The sequence below is a fragment of the Myotis myotis genome, unplaced genomic scaffold, assembly GCF_014108235.1.
Source record: "Myotis myotis isolate mMyoMyo1 unplaced genomic scaffold, mMyoMyo1.p scaffold_m19_p_1, whole genome shotgun sequence".
In the NCBI taxonomy this organism is placed as follows: domain Eukaryota; kingdom Metazoa; phylum Chordata; class Mammalia; order Chiroptera; family Vespertilionidae; genus Myotis; species Myotis myotis.
In genome coordinates this window covers 115,602,479-115,626,671 of record NW_023416313.1, presented here as the reverse complement: position 1 = coordinate 115,626,671, position 24,193 = coordinate 115,602,479, and the positions used below count along the sequence as shown (strand labels likewise).

General features: G+C 43.5%; 1 protein-coding gene and 2 pseudogenes across 1 annotated transcript in view; 2 read left to right on the top strand and 1 right to left on the bottom strand.

The window, feature by feature from the left end:
• Nucleotides 1-24,193, bottom strand: part of REC114 (REC114 meiotic recombination protein) — a 175,889-nt gene that overhangs the window by 35,306 nt on the left and 116,390 nt on the right. The window lies entirely within an intron of this gene.
• Nucleotides 10,960-15,957, top strand: LOC118670912 (annotated as a pseudogene).
• On the top strand, nt 20,032-20,740 carry LOC118675637 (annotated as a pseudogene).

The window sequence follows — 24,193 nt, the reverse complement described above, 5'->3', positions numbered from 1 at the left end:
AACAAAATCTTAGCAAATAGGATCCAGCAGTATATCAGAAAGATCATACACCATGACCAAGTAGGATTTATCCCAGGGATGCAAGGATGGCACAATATCCGCAAATCAATAAATGTGATACATCACATAAACAAATTGAAAGAAAAAAACCACATGGTCCTATCAATTGATGCAGAAAAAGCATTTGACAAAATTCAACACCCATTTTTGATAAAAACTCTCAGCAAGGTGGGAGTAGAAGGATCATACCTCAACATAATAAAAGCCATATATGACAGGCCCACAGCCAACATCATACTCAATGGACAAAAACTAACACCATTTCCACTAAGAACAGGAACAAGACAGGGATGCCCCCTCTCACCACTCCTGTTCAACATAGTACTGGAAGTGTTAGCCATTGCAATTCGGCAAGAAGAAGAAATAAAAGGCATCCAAATTGGAAAAGAGGAAGTAAAACTGTCCTTATTTGCAGACGACATGATATTATACATACAAAACCCTAGAGACTCCATCAAAAAGCTACTAGACTTAATACATGAATTTGGCAATGTAGCAGGATACAAAATTAACCCCAAGAGATCTGAGGCATTTCTATACACCAATAGTGAACTTTCAGAAAGAGAGATGATGAAAACAATCCCGTTTACCATCGCACCAAAAAAATTAAGCTACCTAGGAATAAACGTAACTAAAGAGGTAAAAGACCTCTACTCAGAAAACTACAGGACGTTGAAAAAAGATATAGAGGAAGACATAAACAGATGGAAGAACACACCGTGTTCATGGATTGGTAGAATCAACATCATTAAAATGTCCATACTACCCAAAGCAATCTATAAATTCAACGCACTTCCCATTAAAATACCAACGACATACTTCAGAGATCTAGAACGAACTCTCCAAAAATTCATCTGGAATAAAAAAAGACCCCGAATAGCTGCAGCGATCCTGAGAAAGAACAAAGTAGGTGGGATCTCAATACCAGATATCAAGCTGTATTACAAAGCCACTGTTCTCAAAACTGCCTGGTACTGGCACAAGAACAGACATATAGATCAATGGAATAGAATAGAGAGCCCAGAAATCGGCCCGAACCAATATGCTCAATTAATATTTGACAAAGGAGGCAAGAACATACAATGGAGCCAAGATAGTCTCTTCAATAAATGGTGTTGGGAAAATTGGACAGATATATGCAAGAAAATGAAACTAGACCACCAACTTACACCATACACAAAAATAAACTCAAAATGGATAAAGGACTTAAATGTACGACAGGAAACCATAAAAATTCTAGAAGAATCCAAAGGCAATAAAATCTCAGACATATGCCGAAGCAATTTCTTCACTGATACAGCTCCTAGGGCACTTGAAACTAAAGAGAAAATGAACAAATGGGACTACATCAAAATAAAAAGCTTCTGCACAGCAAAAGAAACCATCAACAAAACAACGAGAAAACCCACTGTGTGGGAAAACATATTTGCCAATGTCATATCTGATAAGGGCCTAATCTCCAAAATTTATAGGGAACTCATACAACTTAACAAAAGGAAGATAAACAATCCAATCAAAAAATGGGCAAAGGACCTAAATAGACACCTTTCAAAAGAGGACATTCAGAAAGCCAACAGACATATGAAAACATGCTCAAAGTCACTAATCATCCGAGAGATGCAAATCAAAACGACAATGAGGTACCATCTCACACCTGTCAGAATGGCTATCATCAACAAATCAACAAACGACAAGTGCTGGAGAGGATGTGGAGAAAAGGGAACACTTGTGCTCTGCTGGTGGGAATGCAGACTGGTGCAGCCACTATGGAAGACAGTATGGAGTTTCCTTAAAAAACTGAAAATGGAACTCCCATTTGACCCTGTGATCCCACTTCTAGGAATATATCCCAAGAAACCAGAAACACCAATCAGAAAGGATATATGCACCTCTTTGTTCATAGCAGCACAATTCACCATAGCTAAGATCTGGAAACAGCCTAAGTGCCCATCTGTAGATGAATGGATTAGAAAACTGTGGTACATCTACACGATGGAATACTATGCTGCTCTAAAAAGGAAGGAACTCTTACCATTTGCAACGTCATGGATGGAACTGGAGAGCATTATGCTAAGTGAAATAAGCCAGTCAATGAAGGAAAAATACCACATGATCTCACTCATTCATGGATAATAGAGACCATTATAAACTTTTGAACAATAATAGATACAGAGGCAGAGCTGCCTCAAACAGATTGTCAAACTGCAGCGGGAAGGCCGGGGAGGGTTGGGGGGCAGGAGGTAGGGAGGTAAGAGATCAACTAAAGGACTTGTATGCATGCATATAAGCATAACCAATGGACATAAGACACTGGGGGATAGGGGAGGCTAGGGGACTGTCTAGGGCGGGGGGATAAAATGGACACATATGTAATACCCTTTGTAATACTTAAAGCAATAAATAAAAAAAATAAATAAATAAAGACACAAGACTTTAAAAAAAAATTTAATCTAGACTAATAAAACGCAGATAGATCAGTAGTTGTCTTGGACTAGGTGTGGGATATTTACAGAGAAGGCACATCCTTTTGAGAGTAATAAAAATGTTCTACCCATATGCCTTTTATTGTATACGTACAAGGGGAGGGACAGCTGTGCTGCCAACATTTCCCAGAATCCTAGACTGACTTTTTAAAAAATTAAGATATAGGTGACATACACTATTATATTCATTTCAGGTGCGTAACATAGCCTTCATATACCTTACATGTAATAACCATGATAAGTCTACTAACCATCTGTCACCAAACAAAGTTACTGTGATATTACTGACTATATTCCCTGTGGTGTACTTTACATCCATATGACTTATTTTTAACTGAAAGTTTGTACCATGTATTATTACCCTTTACCTTTTCAACCTTTTCAACCTTGGGGTAGGCAAAGACTTCTTACATAGGCACAAAAAATACAAACCATAAACACTCTGGCAACCATCAGTTTGTTCTCAGTATTTTGAAGGACAAGTCTAAGTTATTGGATAAAAAAGGAGGTGTAAAGGCAGAGAGGCAAGAAATAACACATGACTCAGAAAGTGTAACTTACTCCATATACGGCTGAAGGAATGTGTGCACATATGACAATGCAAGGAGAGGCTGGAGAGATTGGTTTGCTGAATAGGGCCTTTTATGAGCAGGTAAAATTTCTGTATCTATTAAAATGACTCCATAGTTCCTTTTTTATATTGGTGTGGTAAAATACATTGATTTATTTTTAAGCTAACTTCACACACTTGAAATAAACCCACTTAGTTGTAACAAATTATCTTTTCTACACATCCAATTTGCTCACATTATTAAATTAAATTAAAGATTTTTACATCCATAAAAAAAATCAATAAGAGAGACTGGTCTGTAATCTTTCTTTCTTGTAAATTAGTCTTATAATTTTTTATAAAGAGAGTTAGGAACTATTCCCTTCTTTTTTCTGTTGTCTGCAAGAGTTTGTGCAAGATTGGTATTGTTTCTTATTTATTTATTTATTTATTTATTTTTTTAAAATATATTTTATTGATTTTTTACAGAGAGGAAGAGAGAGAGAGATAGAGAGTTAGAAACATCGATGAGAGAGAAACATCGATCAGCTGCCTCCTGCACATCCCCCACTGGGGAAGTGCCCACAACCCAGGTACATGCCCTTGACCGGAATCGAACCCGGGACCTTTCAGTCCGCAGGCCGATGCTCTATCCACTGAGCCAAACCAGTTTCGGCATCTTATTTAAACATCTGAAAGAATTCACCAAATGACTACTAGATCTAGTAAATGAATTTGGCAAAGTAGCAGGATACAAAATTAATATTCAGAAATTGGTGGAAGTTTTATGCACCACTAATGAACTATCAGAAAGAGAAATTAATAAAACAATCCCATTTACTAGTGCAACAAAAATAATAAAATACCTAGAAATAAATTTAACCAAGGATGTAAAAGACCCGCACTCAGAAAATTATAGGACATTAAAGAAAGAAATCAAGAAAGATGCAAATAAGTTGAAGCATATACCATGTTCATGGATTGGGAGAAATAACACCATTAATTTGTCCAAATATAGATTCAATGCAATTCCTAGTAAAATACCAATGACATATTTTACATATCTTGAACAAATATTCCAAAAGTTTATATAGAACTAAACAAGACCCAAATAGACACAGCAATCTTGAGAAAGAAGAACAAAGTTGGATATAGCATAATACCTGATATCAAACTATACTACAAGGCCATTGCAACCCTGACTGGTTTTGCTCAGTGGATAGAGCGTTGGCCTACGGACTGAAAGGTCCCAGGTTTGATTCTGGCCAAGGGCATGTACCTTGGTTGCGGGCACATCCGCATTGGGGGGTGTGCAGGAGGCAGCTGATCAATGTTTCTCTCTCATTGATGTTTCTAACTCTCTATCCCTCTCTCTTCCTCTCTGTAAAAAATCAATAAAAAAAAATATTTTTTAAAAAGGCCATTGCAACCAAAACACTCTGGTACTGGCATAAGAACACACATATAGATCAATAGAAAAGAACAGAAAATCCAGAAATAAGCCATGTTTCTATAGTCAATTAATATTGGACAAAGGAGGAAAGAACATACAATGGGGTAAAGACAGTCTCTTCAATAAATGGTGTTGGGAAAATTGGACAGGTACATGGAAAAAAATTAAACCAGACCACCAACTTACAACATACACAAGAATAAATTCAAAATGGATAAAAGACTTAAGTGGAAGTTGATGAACCATAAAATTCCTAGAAGAAAACATAGGCAGTAAAATCTCAGACATCTCTCATAACAATTTTTTGCTGATATATCTCCTAGGATAAGAAAAACAAAGGAGAAAAATAAACAAATGGGACTATATCAAAATAAAAAGTTGGTGCACAGCCAAGGAAACCATCACCAAAATGAAAAGGGATCTACTGTATGGGAGAACATATTTGCTGATGATACATCTGATAAGGGGTTAATTTCCAAAATATATAAAGAACTTATACAACTCAACATCAGGAAGACACACAACCCAATAAAAATTGGGCAAAGGACCTGAGTAGGCACTTCTCCAAAGACCACATACAGAAGGCCAATAGACATATGAAAAAATGCTCAGTGTCACTAATCATCAGAGAAATGCAAATTAAAATGACGATGAGGTATCACCTCATGCCTTTCAGAATAGCTACCATCAACAAATCAATAAATGATAAATCTTATTGAGGATGTGGAGAATAGGGAACTCTAGTATGCTACTGGTGGGAATGCAGTCTGGTGCAGCCTTATGGAAAACAGTATGGAATTTCCTCTAAAAATTAAAAATGGAACTGCCATTTGACCCAGTGATCCCACTTCTGGGAACATATCCTAATAATCCTGAAATACCAATCATAAAGAATATATGCACTCCTATGTTCATAGTAGCATTATTTACAATAGCCAAGATCTGGAAACAGCCCATATGCCCATCAATAGATGAATGGATAAAAAAGCTGTGGTATATTTATACAATGGAAAGCTACATGGCTGTAAAAAAGAAGGAACTCTTATTTTTCGCAACAGCCTGGATGGACCTGGAGATTATTATGCTAAGCAAAATAAGCCAGTCAGAGAAAGACACATGATTTCACTTATATGTGGAATCTAATGAACAAAATAAACTAACGAACAGAACAGAAACAGAGGCATGGATGCAGGTTAAATACTGACAGAGATCAGATAGGAGGGGGATTTGGGAGCACTGGATGAAAGAAGGTGAAGGGATTAGCCAAAGGACATATATGCATAGCCCATGGACACAGAAACAATATGGTGATGGCCAGAAAGTGGGGGGTAGGAGGATAGGGAACAGGGCCTGGGAGGAGGTGGGTAAAGGAGAGGAAAATGAAGGACATCTAAAATAGTGTCAAAAATAATTTTTTTTTTTAAAAAGGATTCTAAGAAATTGTGTTAGAAGTGCTAACTCCTTGGAAGGTATCCCCTGAGAGTCCATTGTCCTCACTGTTAGCTGGAGAATCTTAAGTGCAGCTTAGAACAGCAGTGACAAGGTGGAAAGTTAGTTGAGTGCCATTGTGTAAATAAGTCAACAGCTAAAGACCAACAAAAAAAGATGAAATTTTTTTAAAAAATATATTTTATTGATTTTTTTATAGAAAGGAAGGGAGAGGGATAGAGAGTTAGAAACACCGATGAGAGAGAAACATTGATCAGCTGCCTCCTGCACGCCCCCCACTGGGGATGTGCCCGCAACCAAGGTACATGCCCTTGACCGGAATCAAACCCAGGACCCTTCAGTCCGCAGGCCACTCTATCCACTGAGCCAAACCGGTCAGGGCAAAAGATGAAATTTTAAGCTAAAACCAAAGCTAAGCTAAACCCAAATGCTTGGAGTTCACAGCATATATTATTGATTTGGATGTGTTTGTGGATTTTACAAAATATCCATCCAAATATAACTGGCATAAAACAGCAATTTTTGATAGCTTCAATATCTTGTGTTAGCTTTTATAAGTATACTAGAGGCCCTGTGCACCAAATTCGTGCATGGGTAGGGTCCCTAGACCTGGCCAGCCATCAGGGCCGATCGGGGCCTTCCAGCGGCTAGCTGGGGCCTCCCTTCCCTGGCTGCCGGCTGGGGCCTCCCTTCATTCAGTGCCACCCCCTGGTGGTCAGTGCATGTCATAGTGAGCGATCAAACTCCCAGTCTCCCAGTCGAACTCTCGAGGGGACAATTTGCATATTAGGCATATATATATATATATATCAAGTATTTCTAATCTTTTACTGTATAAGAGAACACAGCACACTAACTGAAATAGCCTGCATCAGTGATGGCGAACCTTTTGAGCTCGGCACATATAGAAATTTTTTGATATTTGCAACCATAGTAAAACAAAGACTTATATATATATTTTTTTTCCTAGAGAAAGGGAGGGACCCCATTTATTAACGCTAGTGGACTTGGGGAATAATTTCCAAATCAAGTCGAAGACATATTTTTGATATTTATTTTATATATTTAAATGCCATTTAACAAAGAAAAACCAACCAAAAAAATGAGTTCGCGTGTCACCTCTGACACGCGTGTCATAGGTTCACCATCACTGGCCTACATCCATTAATATAATTACTTACTGTATCTGTTCTTTATTTCATTCTGGCTTCATGCCTTTATTTCGCTATATTCATTAATGCAAAGTAGGAAAAGCACACTGTGGAATAAAATGTTTCCTCAGTTACAAATGTTGGACAAAGTAGAAACTCATTTATTCTTCCTTGACTATCTATTTGCAGTTCAAATATTGCTATTTCTATTCCCTGTTCCCATCACTAGTAACTGCTGAAGTCAGGAAATCTCATTAGAATTTGCCACCTCATCATTCTCAGGCAGGTCGACCTACTTAGCAGCTTAGACTACTATTTTTTTTCCCTGATTGTTGTAAGAGTATAAAAGCTTTATCCACAAAAGAAAAAAAATCTTAAATCACAAATTTAGTATTCAATAGATCCTCCAAATACCCAGAGCAAACAGGACGGAGGAACAAATGATCCTGAGCAGTGTATTGATTTAGAAACTTAATAAGAGAAAGTCACATCAAGGACTTCTGCACACAGCATTGTCACAAAAGACAAAGAAAATTGGACAAAAAGCCAAAAGTAATAACATTGACAACACCTAACTGGTACAGTTTTGTGTGCTTTTCATATCCTTAATAAATTACACCAGATAATATAACATTTTCAAACCAAACAACAGTTTAAGGTGCAGGAAAAAATTAATGTTGTTTTTATAAGCCACATTTAACTTAGCAACATTTTTTTGTTACATAAAACAAGGGAGTTTTCAAAATGAATAGTGAGAGAAATTAATTTACTATGCATAATATTCTAGGAAATTTATAAAATATTTATTACAGACAGCAGAATGTGAGAATGTATGCTGCTCTGTATTTCTATGATTTACTTTTGGCTTCTTCTGCCTCTGATCTCCATACAATTTTTTCTCTCCACCTCCATTCTTGGTCTTCCCCATAGAAATAAGTAAATAATTGAAAAGAATTAAATCTTAAACTTTCTCCTAAAAGAAAAAAAAAAAAAAAAAAAAAAAGCCACTGTTCTGTGACTACCCATAGGCATTTAACAAAATAGTGACAATGTTACCTTTTATATCACATTTTATAGTTTGCAAATCTATTTTACACACAGCAGGACAGATACTATTTCTATTTTACTACTGAGGGAATTGAGGGTTAGAATAGTTGAATATTGTCTAAAGTTAAATTTCATGGCCCTAACTGGTTTGGCTCAGTGGATAGAGCGTCGGCCTGCGGACTGAAGGGTCCCAGGTTCCATTCCGGTCAAGGGCATGTACCTTGGTTGCGGGCATATCCCCAGTAGGGGGTGTGCAGGAGGCAGCTGACTGATGTATCTCTCTCATAGATGTTTCTAACTCTCTGTCCCTCTCCCTTCCTCTCTGTAAAAAAAAAAATCAATAAAATATATTTAAAAAAAAAATTCATGGCACACAGGGAAGTTAAAGAACCCTGACATTCTAACTCAGAAAATGGTGTTAGTGGCAAAATCCTATATAATAAAAGCCTAATATGTAAATTGTCCCCTCAACCAGAATTCCCCTGGGAGTTTGACTGCTGGACCAGTCACTATGACACACACTGACTACCAGGAAGCAGATGCTCCAACCAGTAGGTTAGCTTGCTGTGGGCACTGGTGGGCTGGACTGGAAAGTGAGGTGTGAGACGAGAGCCATCAGAAAGCTCCCAGGGTTTGGCCCGAGCCCCTGGCAGAGGCGGGCAGGGGTGGGGGCAGGAGCCAGGAGGGACCACGTGGTAGCAGAGGCTGCAACACGTGATCTGAGAGCCATGGACTGCACAGCCCTCTGCAGCCTGTGGCATTCTCAGTACACAATTTATAATCTTCAAGGCTGCTTCTTTTTACTTGTTAAGTTTCACTAACTACTCCAGGAGAGTGGATAGCACCATTATGGAGGGATGGGCCAGGCCCGCTTGCCCGAGGCCAAGGGGTGGCCTCGGGATCCCAGGGACACAGCAGAGAGGAGGACGGGGCTGAGTTGAAGAAACCAAGTCTAACACTTGAAAGGAAGTGGGAGGCAGCGAAGGATGGAGGGTGACAGTTGCGCAGGGGCCTAGAAAAGCTGCTGGGTGGGGGCAGCCGAGAAGCCCAGTGCCTTTCCCATGGGACAGGCTCCAAGTCCCTCCCTCCTCCTCCCTGTGACCCGTTACCCCAGCTCTCCTCACACAGCCCCACCCACACAGCCCCACCCCACCCCATACAGCCCCACCCCACCCCACACAGCACCGTCCCACCCTGCACAGCCTTTTGGGAGCTCCACCCCCGGAGGAGAAAGGGGGAGGCTGCAGACAGAAGGTCACAGGAAGAGGGGGCAGAGCAGGGCCCACCAAGTTACACAGAGGGGAGGGAGGGATAAACCCCACAGGACCGGGGACAGAGATGGGCAAGGAAGGAAGGCCATGTGGAAGCATTGCCCTTGGTTGAAGTAGAAATCCTGACCCCATTTTACAGATCCCAGCACTGTGTGTGTGTGGGGGGGGGGGGGGGGGGAGGGAGGGGGGGAGCGAAGACAAAAGAGTGTGTGAGGGGACTGGATGGATGGAGAGCAGTGATGTTCGATTCATGGCCTATTTATTTTTATTTTTGTTAATATATTTTTATTGATTTCAGAGAGAAAGGCATAGGGAGAGATATAAACATCAATGATGAGAGAGAATCGATCTGCTGCCTCCTGCATGCCCCCTACTGGGGATTGAGCCTGCAACCAGGAATGTGCCCTTGACCAAAATTGAACCCAGGATCCTTCAGTCTGCAGGCCGTGGCTTTATTCATTGAGCCAAACCATCTAGGGCAGTGGTTCTCAACCTTCCTAATGCCGCGACCCTTTAATACAGTCCCTCATGTTGTGGTGACCCCAACCATAAAATTATTTTCGTTGCTACTTCATAACTGTAATTTTGCTACTGTTATGAATCATAATGTATATACCTGATGTGCAGGATGCATTTTCATTGTTACAAATTGAACATAATTAAAGCATAGTGATTAATCACAAAACCAGTATGTAATTATATATTCAATATGTGTTTTCCGATGGTCTTAGGCGACCCCTGGGAAAGGGTTGTTTGACCCTCAAAGGGGTCGCAACCCACAGGTTGAGAACTGCTGATCTAGGGTGATGCCGGAAGCCGGTCCATCCTTGCTGCTTGACACAGTCGCTGCAGGATAGAAACATCTGCACAGCATATGTTTCAAGGGACCTGGTGTATATAGCATACTGTTCTTAATATGTTTGCTCCCCTTAGCGCTGTGTGTTTTAACCAAGGTCACCTCTCCGAGAAAGGTTGTTTCCCCAGGTAGGGATTTTTCCCTGAAGTTAGGGAGGGGATGAAACTCCTTAACTAAGTGCCAGGCGGGTAGCTAATCACTTTAACTACAAACAATCATGCTTAAGCTACATAATCTTTACTCCCTGGAATGGAGATAAGAAACGCCCTAACCTTTGTAATAGAAATTGACAGGATTAAAATCAACTGGTATAAATACGGATGTAACAAGACAATAAACAGCAGAACTTCGCTGGAGATCCAGACCAGAACTTGGCTGGAGATCCTGGCTAGAGATCCTGGCTAGGCTGCTGATCAACTGAACGCTGTCTCTGTGTCATTCCTTCTTCGCCGACTCCATCCACACCTTTGGGGACCCCTGGACCTGCTGGGGTTGGACTCCGGCGGGGTGACCCATGGTCTATTTAAAACTGCGGCAGTAGGCTGAGCAGGGGTCTTACCACAATAATGTTACCTGATAATGAAGGTGTCTCTCCTTATGTTGGGGTAATCAGAACTGCAGTGAAGTAAAGACACTCCCATGGAGCCTGCAAAGGGTTTCCACACACACGGTGCAATTTACTTCGTGTGGCAGCTGAAGAGGGTGAACAGAGCCTTGGAAGGACATGAGGTCTCCAAGACCAGGGGCTGGAGGGAAAGTGCTTGCCGAGCATTCTACGCTGTGAGTTAAAATCTATATATATAAAAGCCTAAGCGACCGAAATGACCATAACGATGGAACCAACCGGTGGCTATGATGCGCACTGACCACCAGGGGGTTGACATTCAATGCAGGAGCTGCCCCCTGGTGATCAGTATGCTCCCACAGTGGGAGCTCCGCTCAGCTGACCGACCCGTCCTGGTGGCTCACCAGCCCTGTGGCAGCCACTCCCTCCATCAGTAGTCCTGCAGGCCCAATCTCCAGAGAATGGGCCAGGCACTGATGGATCAGTGCCGCTGGCACGATCCCGAAAGCGCACCAGCCTCCTGGAAGTCGGCCTAGGGCACCGCAGCCACTTACCCTTCCTAGAGGCTCTGCAAGGAAGAAACAATATAAAAGTAGCTGCCAGGTAGCTCCCGACAACCGGTATGAATGTCAGCGGGATGGATCTGGATCCCGGGCCGGCAAGGGCATTCTACCGCCAGCCCAGAAGGCTGATCACATCCCAGGCTCCACACCCGCTTGGGACCCCACCTGTGCATGAATTCGTGCACTGGGATTCTAGTCTATACATATAAAAGCCTAATATGCTAAGTGTCCAACTGAGTGGTTGACAGACCAGTAACTATGATGTGCACTGACCACCAGGAGGCAGATGCTCCGACCAGTAGGTTAACTTGCTACTGAGGTCCAGCCAATTGGGACTGAGAAAAATGGGGCTGGACATGCCCTGGAGCCCTCCCATAGTCCCTCCCTGGCCATCGGCCCTGACTGGGACTGGGCGAGATGGCCCTAATCAGCCCCAATTGTCAGCCAGGTGGAGGGACCCCACCTGTGCATGAATTTTGTGCACTGGGCCTCTAGTAAATAATAACAACCATGGATGATAATCCACAGAATAAAGTGAATATTCATTATCATGCTGATATCTAATAAAAGAGAAACATGCAAATTGACCATACCTCCGCTACACTCACAAGCCACGCCCACCAGCCAATCAGGAGCGAGTATGCAAATAAACCCAACAAAGATGGTGGCAGCCACAGAGCTGGAGCGAACAGGAGGCGTGGGTTGCCCCTGGCGATGGAGGAAGCCAAGCTTCCCGCCTGCCCTGGCTGGCTGTGGGCTCTGCTAAAGGTTACAAAGTTTCAATTATAGAAGATAAATAAATCCCAGATACCTGCTTCCAGCTGCCGTGGCCTCCGCTCAAGAAGGGTCTGGGAGCCTGAGTTGCCTGGGGCCATGGCCAGCCTACAAACAGCTATCAGCCCCTCACCCAGGATGGCCACGCCCCCAGCAGGGACTCTCACCCTGAAGGGTGTGTGGCCAGCCTAAAAATGGCCCTCAGCCTCTCACCCAGGCTGGCCACACCCCCATGAGGTGAGGGTCCCCGCTGGGGGGAATGGCCAGCCTGCAAGGAGCCATCAACCCCTCACCCAGGCTGGCCAGGCACCCCAGTGGGGACCCCCACCCTGAAGGGGGTGTGGCCAGCCTGCAAACAGCCATCAGCCCCTCACCCAGGCTGGCCACGCCTCCCAGCAGGAACCCTCAGCCCATGGGGGCATAGCCAGCCTGCAAACCACTACAGGCCCCTTGCCCATGCTGCCCCATGCCCCAAGGGAACCACCACCCTGAGCCGGGACACTTTTCAGGGCAAACCAGCTGCCCCCCACACGTGCACCCGGCCTCTATCTATACTAATAAAAGGGCAATATGCTAATTAGACTGGGAGAACTACCAGGAGACCTTCCAGACATTCTTCTGGACAAAGCCATGGTGGCAGGGCCGAGGTAGAGGCGGTTAGAGGCTGAGAGGGGAGGGCAGTTGTGGGTGATCAGGCTGGTGGGGGGCGGGGCTATTGGGGGTAAGCAGACCAGCAGGGAGGCCACTTGGGGGCAAGCAGGCCATCAGTGGAGGTCAGTTGGAGGTGATCAGGACAGCGGGGGGTGGAGTGAGCAGGCCAGAGGGGGGGGCAGTTGGGGGTGAGCAGGCCAGTGGGGAAGGAAGGTGGGGGTGAACAGTCCAGCAGGGGGTGGGGGCAGTTGGGGGTGATCAGGCTGGCTGGGGGTGTTTGGGGGCAAGCAGGCCAGCGGCGGGGGTCAGTGGGGGTGATCAGGCCAGCAGGCAGAGTGGTTAGGGGCAATCAGGCAGGCAGGCAGGGAGGTAAGCAGTTAGGAGCCAGCAGTCCCGGATTGTGAGAGGGATGTCCGACAGCCATTTTAGGCCCGATCCCTGTAAACCGGCAGTAGGACATCCTTTGAGGGGTCCCAGATTGGAGAGGGTACAGGCCGGGCTGAGGAACACCCCCTCCCCATGCACGAATTTCATGCACCAGGCCACTAGTCATCAAATAAATGAATGTAAAAGTAAATGAAGGAAAAGAGGTATCCCTTTTTTACAGTACAATTCCAATTAATAAATGCAAAAAGAATAATAGAAATAGAAAATCACCATTTGGGAAACACCAGAGCAATAGTTGTTGCATGCGTGACTCATCAATGGATGCTAAAATTAGTGGACATGATTATAATAAAAAAAAAAACTTGCATATCTCAGAATATCTTCCAAAAGATACTTATCCTATATAATAAAGAGGTAATATGCAAATTGACCATCATACCATCGCACAAGATGGCAGCCCCCATGTAATCAAAAGATGGCCGCCACAAGATGGCTGGCAGGGGAGGGCAGTTGGGGGTGACCAGGCCTGCAGGGGAGAGCAGTTAGGGGTGACCGAACCGGCAGGGGAGGGGAGTTGGGGGTGACCAGGCCTGCAGGGGAGGGCAGTTAGGGGCAACCAGGCCAGCAGGGGAGGGCAGTTGGGGCAACCAGGCTGGCAGGGGAGGGCAGTTGGGGGTGACCAGGCCTGCAGGGGAGAGCAGTTAGGGGTGACCGGACTGGCAGGAGAGGGCAGTTGGGGGTGACCAGGCCTGCAGGGGAGGGCAGTTAGGGGCAACCAGGCCAGCAGGGGAGGGCAGTTGGGGCAACCAGGCTGGCAGGGGAAGGCAGTTGGGGGCAATCCGGCCAGCAGGGGAGCACTTAGGCATCGATCAGGCTGGCAGGGGAGTGGTTAGGGGGTGATCAGGCTGGCAGGCAGAAGCAGTTAGGGGCAATCAGGCAGGCAGGCAGGTGAGCGGTTGGGAGCCAGCAGTCCCGGATAGTGAGAGGGATGTCCACAGGGATCGGGCCTACACCGGCAGTCAGATATCACCCGAAGGGTCCCAGATTAGAGAGGGTGCAGGCTGGGCTCAGGGACACCGCCCACTGCACAAATTTTGTGCACCGGGCCTCTAATTTATATATATAAAAGCCTAAGTGACCGTTTGACCGGTAGCTATGATATGCACTGACCACCAGGGGGCAGACACTCAACGCACAGGCATGGAAACATGGCACAGACTGCTGAATCTCAGAGGGCAGGGAGGATGGGGGAGGGTGGGAAGAGATTAACCAAAGATCTTATATGCATACTAGAGGGCTGGTGCAAGTGCGATGGTGGGGTTGCTCGGCCTGGCCTGTGGGGATCGGGCCGAAACTAGCAGTCTGACATCCCCTGGGGGGTCCTGGATTATGAGAGGGCACAGGCCAGGCTGAGGGACCCCACTGGTGCATGAATCTGTGCACCAGGCCTCTAGTTAATCAATCTATCTATCTATCTATCTATCTATCTACCTACCTACCTACCTACCTACCTACCTATCTATCTGGCCCAGCGACCGGAATGGCGGAATGACCAAAATGACCAGAACAACCAGTGGCTATGATGTGCACTGAGGCAGCCAACCAGCCTGATCTGGGCCCCAGTGGTCCCCAACACGATTGGAGGCGGGGCCGGTCGTCCAACTGCCTGCAGCCCCTCCCCCCTGCCGGCCCAGCCTGATGGGCCCCCATCAGGGCAGGCCAGCTGGACCCCACCCATGCATGAATTCATGAAACGGGCTTCTAGTTATAAAGATAAAAACAGTCACTTTAATGGAAAAAACAGGTAGATACCACTTTAACCAGGGAATCAAGGTATTAGGACTAGTAATGAGACATATCAACATCATGCACCTTCTGATGATGAAATGAGAAAGACCAAACATCTCTGTCTTTCAAAGACATTCTACAAAATAACTGGCCAGTACTCTTAAAGTGTCAAAATCATAAAAGACAAAGACCGAGGAACTGTCCTAGATTAGAGGCACTAAGGAGACATAATGACAACTAAATGCAATGTGAGATCCTAAGTAAGATCCTAGGCCAGCAAAAGGGCCATGGGACAACTGGAGAAATAAAAATAAGGTATGTGACTAACTGGGTCTCTTCCCTACAAGCAACATGGCTTCTCCTTCTCAGCTCAGCAACAGGCTTCCCCTCAACCTCAACTGCCACAGGCCACTGCCTCCCCTGTCCATGGCCCTAGGCTGCTGTGCAGTTTATGTTGCTTTTTAGTTGTCAGGGAAAGCTTTGATTGCAGAAACGTCTGTCCCACTATCAAAGAGAAGAAAAAGACTGCAAGAGAACTTGTTCAAGCTGTTTTAGCGCACAAACCTAGAATGTGCAGCTTTCTTGAGTGGCGACATCTGAAGGTTTAGTTACAAGAGATACGCTAGTCTGTATTTTTGCTATGCTATTGAGGATCAGGACAATGAACTAATTACCCTGGAAATAATTCATTGTTACGTGGAATTACTTGACAAGTATTTGGCAATGTGTGTGAAGTTGGCATCATCTAAATTTTGAGAAGGCTTATTGTATTTTGATGAGTTTCATTTGGGAGGGGAAGTTCAGGAAACATTCAAGAAAAGTGTCCTTAAAGCAACTGAGCAGGCTGATCTACTGCAGGAGGAAGAGGACACCCCATGAAGTGTTCTTGAAGGGATTGGAGTGACATAATTCCTTCCCTTGTTGATGACTTCTGGCATTTCACACACTGTACATAGTCATTGTCTTCATGTCCATGTTAGCTAATAGTTTAAGATGATTTTCTGTCAGTAATACTTATTTGCTAAGCTGCTTCATTCAGGTCTAAAAATAAAAATTTACTTTTAAAGGGAACTTTGGTTAATCAATTGATAACTTATGGGATTTAAATGTGAATTAGAGTGATTGAGGAAAAGAAAGGTAGCTGGATATTTTAAGGTTTATAGGTCTGTTTCTCTTAATCTGATTATATCTTTAAAATGACAATCAGGCAATATACGACTATTAATTACTGTCTTTGGCAAAAGAAACTTATGAAACCAAAGACCACTGTACTTCAGGATCTATGAGAATAAAGGGAATTGACATATCACATGTCAAATGAATGAAAATTTAACTCTGTTGAAACTCAACAAAAACCCCCACAAATTATAATAAAGGCCTGAGCCGCTGCACCCCCCCCCCTTTTTTTTACACTAAAAATTATTTTTGACATTCCAAACCTGGGATGAAGAGCAGAGATTGACTGTTTCATAATAGTCAGCGTGTTATTTTAAGGCCAAGGAACACTTGACTCCTGAGATAAATTTTTTTGTAGTCATAATCATTTAGTCACTTAGTTGGATATTTTTTGATGCCCCCAAATAAAATGGAAATGTTGACTCACCAGGAATTCTTTATGACAGATTCTTACGAAAAATATGTTACACTCTTCACAAAGTATTGACTAAGTCATTTAAAGCAATATTCCTTCCGGGGTACTTGTTGCAGCCAAATTTATTTTGCTCACCCCTATTGCTTCCCTCTACTTAGAAGTGCTGCAAACTTTGGGGTAGCTTCCTGCCTTTCTATGACATTATCTAGTTATGAGAAATCTTATAAAAATAAAAACATACCACCTTTCATATAAAAGTGAGAGTTGAATGAGGTAAAATGGGATTAGGGGGCTCTATATTTTTAAAAACTTTTCAATGTCACTTTTATACATACTCCATAAGTAAACATGTCTTCATGGTTTACACTTTCATTTGTATTTACTACACTGGATTAAGCTTTATTGTGATTGTGACCAATATTCAGCCGACATATGCATTATCTCATCACATTGCCAATTAGTTGTAATAAATGTTCAATGTACACTGTGGTATGTTTTTATCTACCTGTTTCCAAAAGCTTGTCAAACTATGGAGAGCAGCTGAAGGAAAAATCCAGTAGGTACTTGGGTTATGTTGGATATCTGTTCTTACGGTGAGACCTAACGCAATTTTTGCGGTAAGTCAGAACCCATCTACATAAGCACCTACATCACTCACATGGAGCACATACACAGCAGTAATGATGTGAAACAGTAAAAAAAATTTAAAAGATAACAATTCCTGACCTTTACTTGTGGTAAATAAATAATAAAAAAAAAGCACATATGTACATATGTTGAAATGGCGGAACTTTTTTTTTTTTAAAATATATAAATAAACTAGAGGCCCAGTGCACAAAAATTTGTGCACTCTGGGGGGTCCCTCAGCCCGGCCTGTGCCCTCTCGCAGTCTGGGACCCCTCGGGGGATGACCACCTGCTGGCTTAGGCCCGCTCCCTGGGGGATTGGGCCTAAGCTGGCAGTCAGACATCCCTCTGGCAGCCTGGCAGTCCTCAGGGGATGTCCACTTGCCAGCAGAAAGCAGCCCTAAGGTGCAGTCGGACATCCTTAACACTGCTGAGGAGGCGGGAGAGGCTCCCATCACCACTGCTCTACTGGCAGCCATCAGCCTGGCTTGTGGCTGAGCAGAGCTCCCCCTGTGGGAGCACACTGACCACCAGGGGGCAGCTCCTGCATTGAGCATCTGCGTGGTCAGTGTGTGTCATAGTGACCAGTCATTCCCAGTCATTCTGCTGTAAGGGTCAATTTGCATATTACCCTTTTATTATATAGGAGTGCCTGGCCAGCCTGGGTGAGGGGCTGATGGCTGTTTGCAGGTTGGCCACAGCCCCTTCAGGGTAGGGATTCCCCCTGGGGTGCCTGGCCAGCCTGGTGAGGGGCTTATGGCTGTTTGCAGGCTGGCCACAGCCTCTTCAGGGTGGGGGTCCCTGCTGAGGTCCCTGGCCAGCCTGGGTGAGGGGCTGATGGCTGTTTGCAGGCTGGCCAAGCCCCCCAGTGGGGACCCTCACCCCATGAGGGTGTGGCCATCCTGAGTGAGGGGCTGATGGTTGTTTGCAGGCTGGCGAGGCCCCTCCCCACCCAAGTTCCCAGTGCAGGCTGGCTGGAAGCAGGTATCTGGGATTTATTTGTCTTCTATAATTGAAATTTTGTTGCCATGAGCGGAGGCCACAGCCGGCTCAGGGCAGGCGGGAAGCTTGGCTTCCTCCATTGCCCGGGCAACCAAGCCTCCTGCTTGCTCCAGCTACATGGCTGCCGGCCGCCATCTTGGTTGGGTTAATTTGCATATAGTCACTCTGATTGGCTGGTGGGTATGGCTTGGGGTGTAGCAAAGGTACGGTCAATTAGCATCTGTGTCTTTTATTAGTGTAGATGGAAGATGGCGACATAACCATAAAATGACCTATGTACGTTGAGTCCGACATAACCCAAGGACTGCCTGTATTTTTATTGATTTTCAGAGAAAGAGGAAGGGAGAAGAAGAGAGAGAGAGAGAGAAACATTGATGTGAGAGAGCAACATCAATTGATGGCCTCCTGAATGCCCTCTACCAAGGATCAAGCCTGACCAAGAATAGAATGAACTAGCATCCTTTCAGTGCATGGGACGATACTCAACTAAGCCACACTGGTCAGGGCAGTAAATTTTTTAAATTTTTTTTCAGTAAAATGTTGAAAATTCACCTCCATTTGAATGTGGTGGTTGTTAAAAGCAGATATAAGAAGTCTTCATATACTTCAAGTTCATTAAAAAATAATATGGATTTCATGCTACTGAGAACTTATCTACACATTTATTTTCAATCAATAAATGCTGCTTTACAACCTGGAAAAAAAGAAAGTTTGCAGATCAGTTAGTACTGTGTCAGTGTTAACTTCCTGGTTTCAATCATTGTTCTATGCTAAATATTAACATTTGGGAAAGCTGGGTGAAGGGTATATGGGAATTCCCTGCACTATTATTGCAACTTTTTTGTAAGTCTGAAATTATTGCCAAATAAAAAGTGTTGGTGCTTATAATCTAAACCACATCATTTGGAACTGGATTTTCTTTGTTTCAAATGTATAAATTTTGCCTCCTCAATAATCTCCACTGAAGAATTAAACATTCACAAGTATTAAATGAGAGGTTTCAAAAGAAGAGTTTAAAAAAGAAAGAAAAAAAAAGAGAGAAAAAGAAGAGTTTAATAATCGTCCAAGTAAATTCTGCTAATTTCTCCTTTATTAATGATTAGTGGTATAAAAAATGACATTTTCCCAAATAATAATAAAAGATTTACAGGTTTAAAAGAATCCAAGTAACACTGATCCAGTTGAAACTAGTGTAGACAAACATAATGGGAGAGGGGGGGTAAAAATCTTATACCAAAGGTGGTGTCAGAAAGACTCTAAATTCTATGACCTGTTAATGAGAGAAGGAATCCAGAAGCTTGGCTGATTACTAGCACTAAACCCATGTCATGTAATTTGATAAGAGGAAAAACAGGGCCGTAAATTCAACCAAGAATTATTTTGTTGTAGTCAAAAATAATAAAAGAAGCAAGGAAATTCTTTTTGAAGGTTTTCACTGTAAAAGCTTTAAGACTGTGGTATTTACAGTGTTTAAAGTTATGGCCCTGATGATAAGACTTCTCACAGAAAAGGGGTGAGCTATACATGGATGCAGACTTTCAACATAAGCCATAAGAAGCAACTAAAATTTAGCTCCAAAGATGTACTTTTTCTTGTAAACTACATATCTAGTAAACTAAATGAGGGCACTAAAAGTAAAGATACATTCTATAAAATCTTACAAATATATTTGACAATGAGATGTTAGGAAATGATAAAGGGACGGGGGCAAAGGGACTTGGGTTTTAAGTGTTAAAATTACTCTCTTTGAGCTCTTTGCTGGCAGGAACTAGGGAGAGTACAGAAGAGAAGAAATTGATTCCTTCTGTGCCAGAAACCCTTCAGAAGAAGCAAAGGAATTTCATGCAGCTGAAGATCAAGCGCCTGAAAAAGAAGTTTGCCTAAAAGATGCTTCAAAAGGAAAGAAAGCTTATCTATAAAAAAGCTAAGCACCATGACAAGGCATACAGGTAGATGTACAGAACTGAGATCTGAATGGCTAAGATAGCAAGAAAAGCTGGCAACTTCTATGTACCTGTGGAACCCTAATTGGCATTTGTCATCAGAGGAAGGTGCTGCAGCTTCTTTGCCTTTGCCAGATCTTCAACGGCACCTTTGTTAAGCTCAACAAGGCTTTCATTAACATGCTGAGGATTGTGGAACCATATATTGCATGAGGATACCCAAACCTGACATCAGTAAATGATCTACAAACAGGCTATGTGAAAATAAACAAAAAAAACTAATTGATTGGATAGATAACACATTGATTGCTCGATCTCTTGGTAAATATGGCATCATCTAAACGGAAGATCTGATCCGTGAGATATATACTGTTAGAAAACACTTTAAAGAAGTAAACAACTTCCGGTGGCCCTTCAAATTATCTTCTCCATGAGGTGGAATGAAGAAAAGACCACCCATTTTGTAGAAGGTCGAGATACTGATAATAGGGAAGATTAGGATTAACAGGTTTATCAAAAGAATGAACTAAGGTATCTACTATGGTTATTGTTGTAATCTGGTCAGTTAATAAACAGTGAGTGCTTTAAAATTGAGTAAGTAAATAAAATTACTCTCCTTTTGAGTAGCTAATATTATTTCAAAAGCATTATTCCAAAGGTATGACTCACTTTAGAGAAAATAAAAAAGATGAGAAGAAATGAAATGGTTAAAAATATTATTGGCTTTACAAGCTTAAGATTTTCATACTAAATACAAAATAGAAACTTTTTAGAAAACTGTCAAGAATTAATCCTTATATAAAGAATAACAAGAGATACACACAAGGCCACAATGAAGTACAACACAGCAAAAGTATAATTATAGTTTTAAAAGCATAGCGGGCTAGATTAGTCCTTAAATTCCCTATCAAAGCCATTACCATATCAGTAAAGCTAGATATACACTTTCACTTCACTTAGTATAATAAAGTAGTTCAGACTTAGGTCAAAGATCACCCAATTAGAGTGCCTCATTTGTCTGATCCACTATACACAGTAAGTGAATTACTTTCCTCTACATAAATGTTCTTAATTTGTATTTGGATATTCTAATCTACGGAGAGCAGATCACTCAATTTCTAAAACATAACATCTGAGGTACCATCCAACCAAACATCACAGAAAATTGCAAAACTTTAACTGTTTGTTACCATATAGTGAAAAAAGGTACATTTTTGTGGAATGCTTAAAGTGTTTTAGTGGGAAAAAAAATCAGAAAAATAATCTAAAAGGTTTAAACATCCAGGTATGATGATGTCTTAAATAGAGGCATTTAACTCAAACCTTCATTCCATTAAAATTAAAATGCCAAAAAAAAAAAAAAATCTAAAATGGGAGAGAACTACTTCAACACTAGACACTAGGAACTGGATGTCATTCATATGATGAAACTGTTGAGGAATATCTGAAAGATATGGTAAGATAGATCTGGATAGAATAAAGATGTCAAGAGCCAACTAGTGACTTATCTTCCTGAGAAAGGAATGCTGTGACTCTGAGAGAAAGCAGAGGAGAGATACTGGCAAAAACACCATTAATAAGAACAGTAAGAGTAGGGCATGGGTGGCCATAGGAAAAAATGAGAAACACTCCAGCTGGAATCCATTTACCACCACCAATCAAAATCATTGAAAACAACTGTGTCCAAGGAGCTACACAGCAGCACACTAAACAATGTCTAGGAAATCTAAGACTTTCTCCCAGAAACAGTGGGCAGATATACAAGTAAGGTGGATAAATAACTACTAGAGGCCCAGTGCATGAAATTTGTGCATGGGTAGGGTCCCTAGGCCTGGCCAGTGATCAGGGCCAATCAGGGCCTTCCAGCTGCTGGCCAGGGCCTTCCTTCATTCTGTGCCACCCCCTGGTGGTCAGTGCACGTCATAGCGAGCAATCGAACTCCCGGTCTCCTGGTGGAACTCCCGAGGGGACATTTGCATATTAGGCTTTTATATATATATAGATAGTATACAACTGGCCTGGTGGCTGGCAAAATACCCATTCCTCATAGAATAAATTGGACAGAGAGAGACATCACTCCCTTGCTAGGACAATCTACTCCTTTCAGGCTTCTGGGTTGATGAACAGAAATGTGCATTTCTATTAACTGGGTCTCTTATGTAATAGTTGAAAGGAGAATCTATTAGTATCCAAGGACAGTGAGGTTATTGCAGATGCATTCATCTGCAGGTCTCCAGATGAGACTTCTCCAAGCATAAGGATAAATAAAAGGAGAAGAAGGGTGGGGGAGGATGGATGAGGGGAGGAAGCAGGAAGAGAAGGAGAAAAAAATAAAAAAAAATACTGGAAACTAAGAAATCATTTTGCAACAAAAAAGAGGAAAATACAACACTTAAGATACAGAAAGGGACATAATTTTGAAAAGAGTCTGGAAACAGAACTAAATTTTAATTAACTTTGCACTGAATTAAATTTTATAAAAAATTTTTAAAACAGGTTATTTGAAACAAGATAAAAGATCAGATATTGGGTAACAGACTGAGGTTTGTTTAAGAGTAAGGTAGACATAAGTACGAAACTAAAAGAAATAAGAAAATAATGTAACAGCAGAAGTAAAAACTAAATTAATTATAACCAAATAGAAAAATGAGCATAAGATTTCAACAGACATTTCACAAAACAGGATATCCAGATGACCAATAAACATAAGAAAAATCACAATTTCATTAGTAATTATAAAAATATGAATTAGACTTCCAAAATGGCGACCAGCAGGAAGGTAGGGAGGGAGAGAGTGTGAGAGTGCAAGGAAGTGATAGAGGAGTGTGTGGACGCATGTGGTGTGTGTGTATGAGCTAGGGACAGTTAGATGCTGCAGGTCTTCTAAGGGGCTGCTAAACCGTGCAGTCTTAGGCGGCGGAGTCCCGCTCCCTGCGCGGACACTCCTGGGCGTCCAGCACAGGCACGGCGACCACGCCATCTTGGGAAACAGAGCTGCTTGAGACTATGATCCTGGCCTCAGCACCAACCAGTCTGATCTCAGACACATACCAGGACCCTGCAGCCACTGGGGACAGAGACCTGTGACCACAGCTACAGACCTGCGGACACCAAAAGTTCAGAAATCCCCGCGGCAGATCCGTGAGTAACAGAGCCCATCCCCCCTTCCCGCAGGCTTTCGGGCAGCGCCAGAGTAACTAACTGATAGACCCACCCCTTGCCGGGGCTTCAGCGCTCCAGGAACTTTAGCATGGAAGTGCGCAAGCACCTTGGAACTGATCCTACCCGCACTGCCAGCTTCTGAGCCCTGGGCTGGGAGCAAACGCTCGAACCCCAGGAACTGAGCCTAGGCGCACTGCCGGCTTCTGAGCCCTGGGCTGGAAGCACATGCGCGAACCCCAGGAACTGAGCCTAGGCGCACTGCCGGCTTCTGAGCCCTGGGCTGGAAGCACATGCGCGAACCCCAGGAACTGAGCCTAGGCGCACTGCCAGCTTCTGAGCCCTGGGCTGGAAGCACATGCGCGAACCCCAGGAACTGAGCCTAGACGCACTGCCGGCTTCTGAGCCCTGGGCTGGAAGCACATGCGCGAACCCCAGGAACTGAGCCTAGGCGCACTGCCAGCTTCTGAGCCCTGGGCTCGAAGCACATGCGCGAACCCCAGGAACTGAGCCTAGGCGCACTGCCAGCTTCTGAGCCCTGGGCTGGAAGCACATGCGCGAACCCCAGGAACTGAGCCTAGGCGCACTGCCAGCTTCTGAGCCCTGGGCTGGAAGCACATGCGCGAACCCCAGGAACTGAGCCTAGGCGCACTGCCAGCTTCTGAGCCCTGGGCTGGAAGCACATGCGCAAACCCCAGGAACTGAGCCTAGGCGCATTGCCGGCTTCTGAGCCCTGGGCTGGGAGCAAACGCGCGAACCCCAGGAAGTAGGATTTATCCCAGGGATGCAAGGATGGTACAATATCCGCAAATCAATAAACGTGA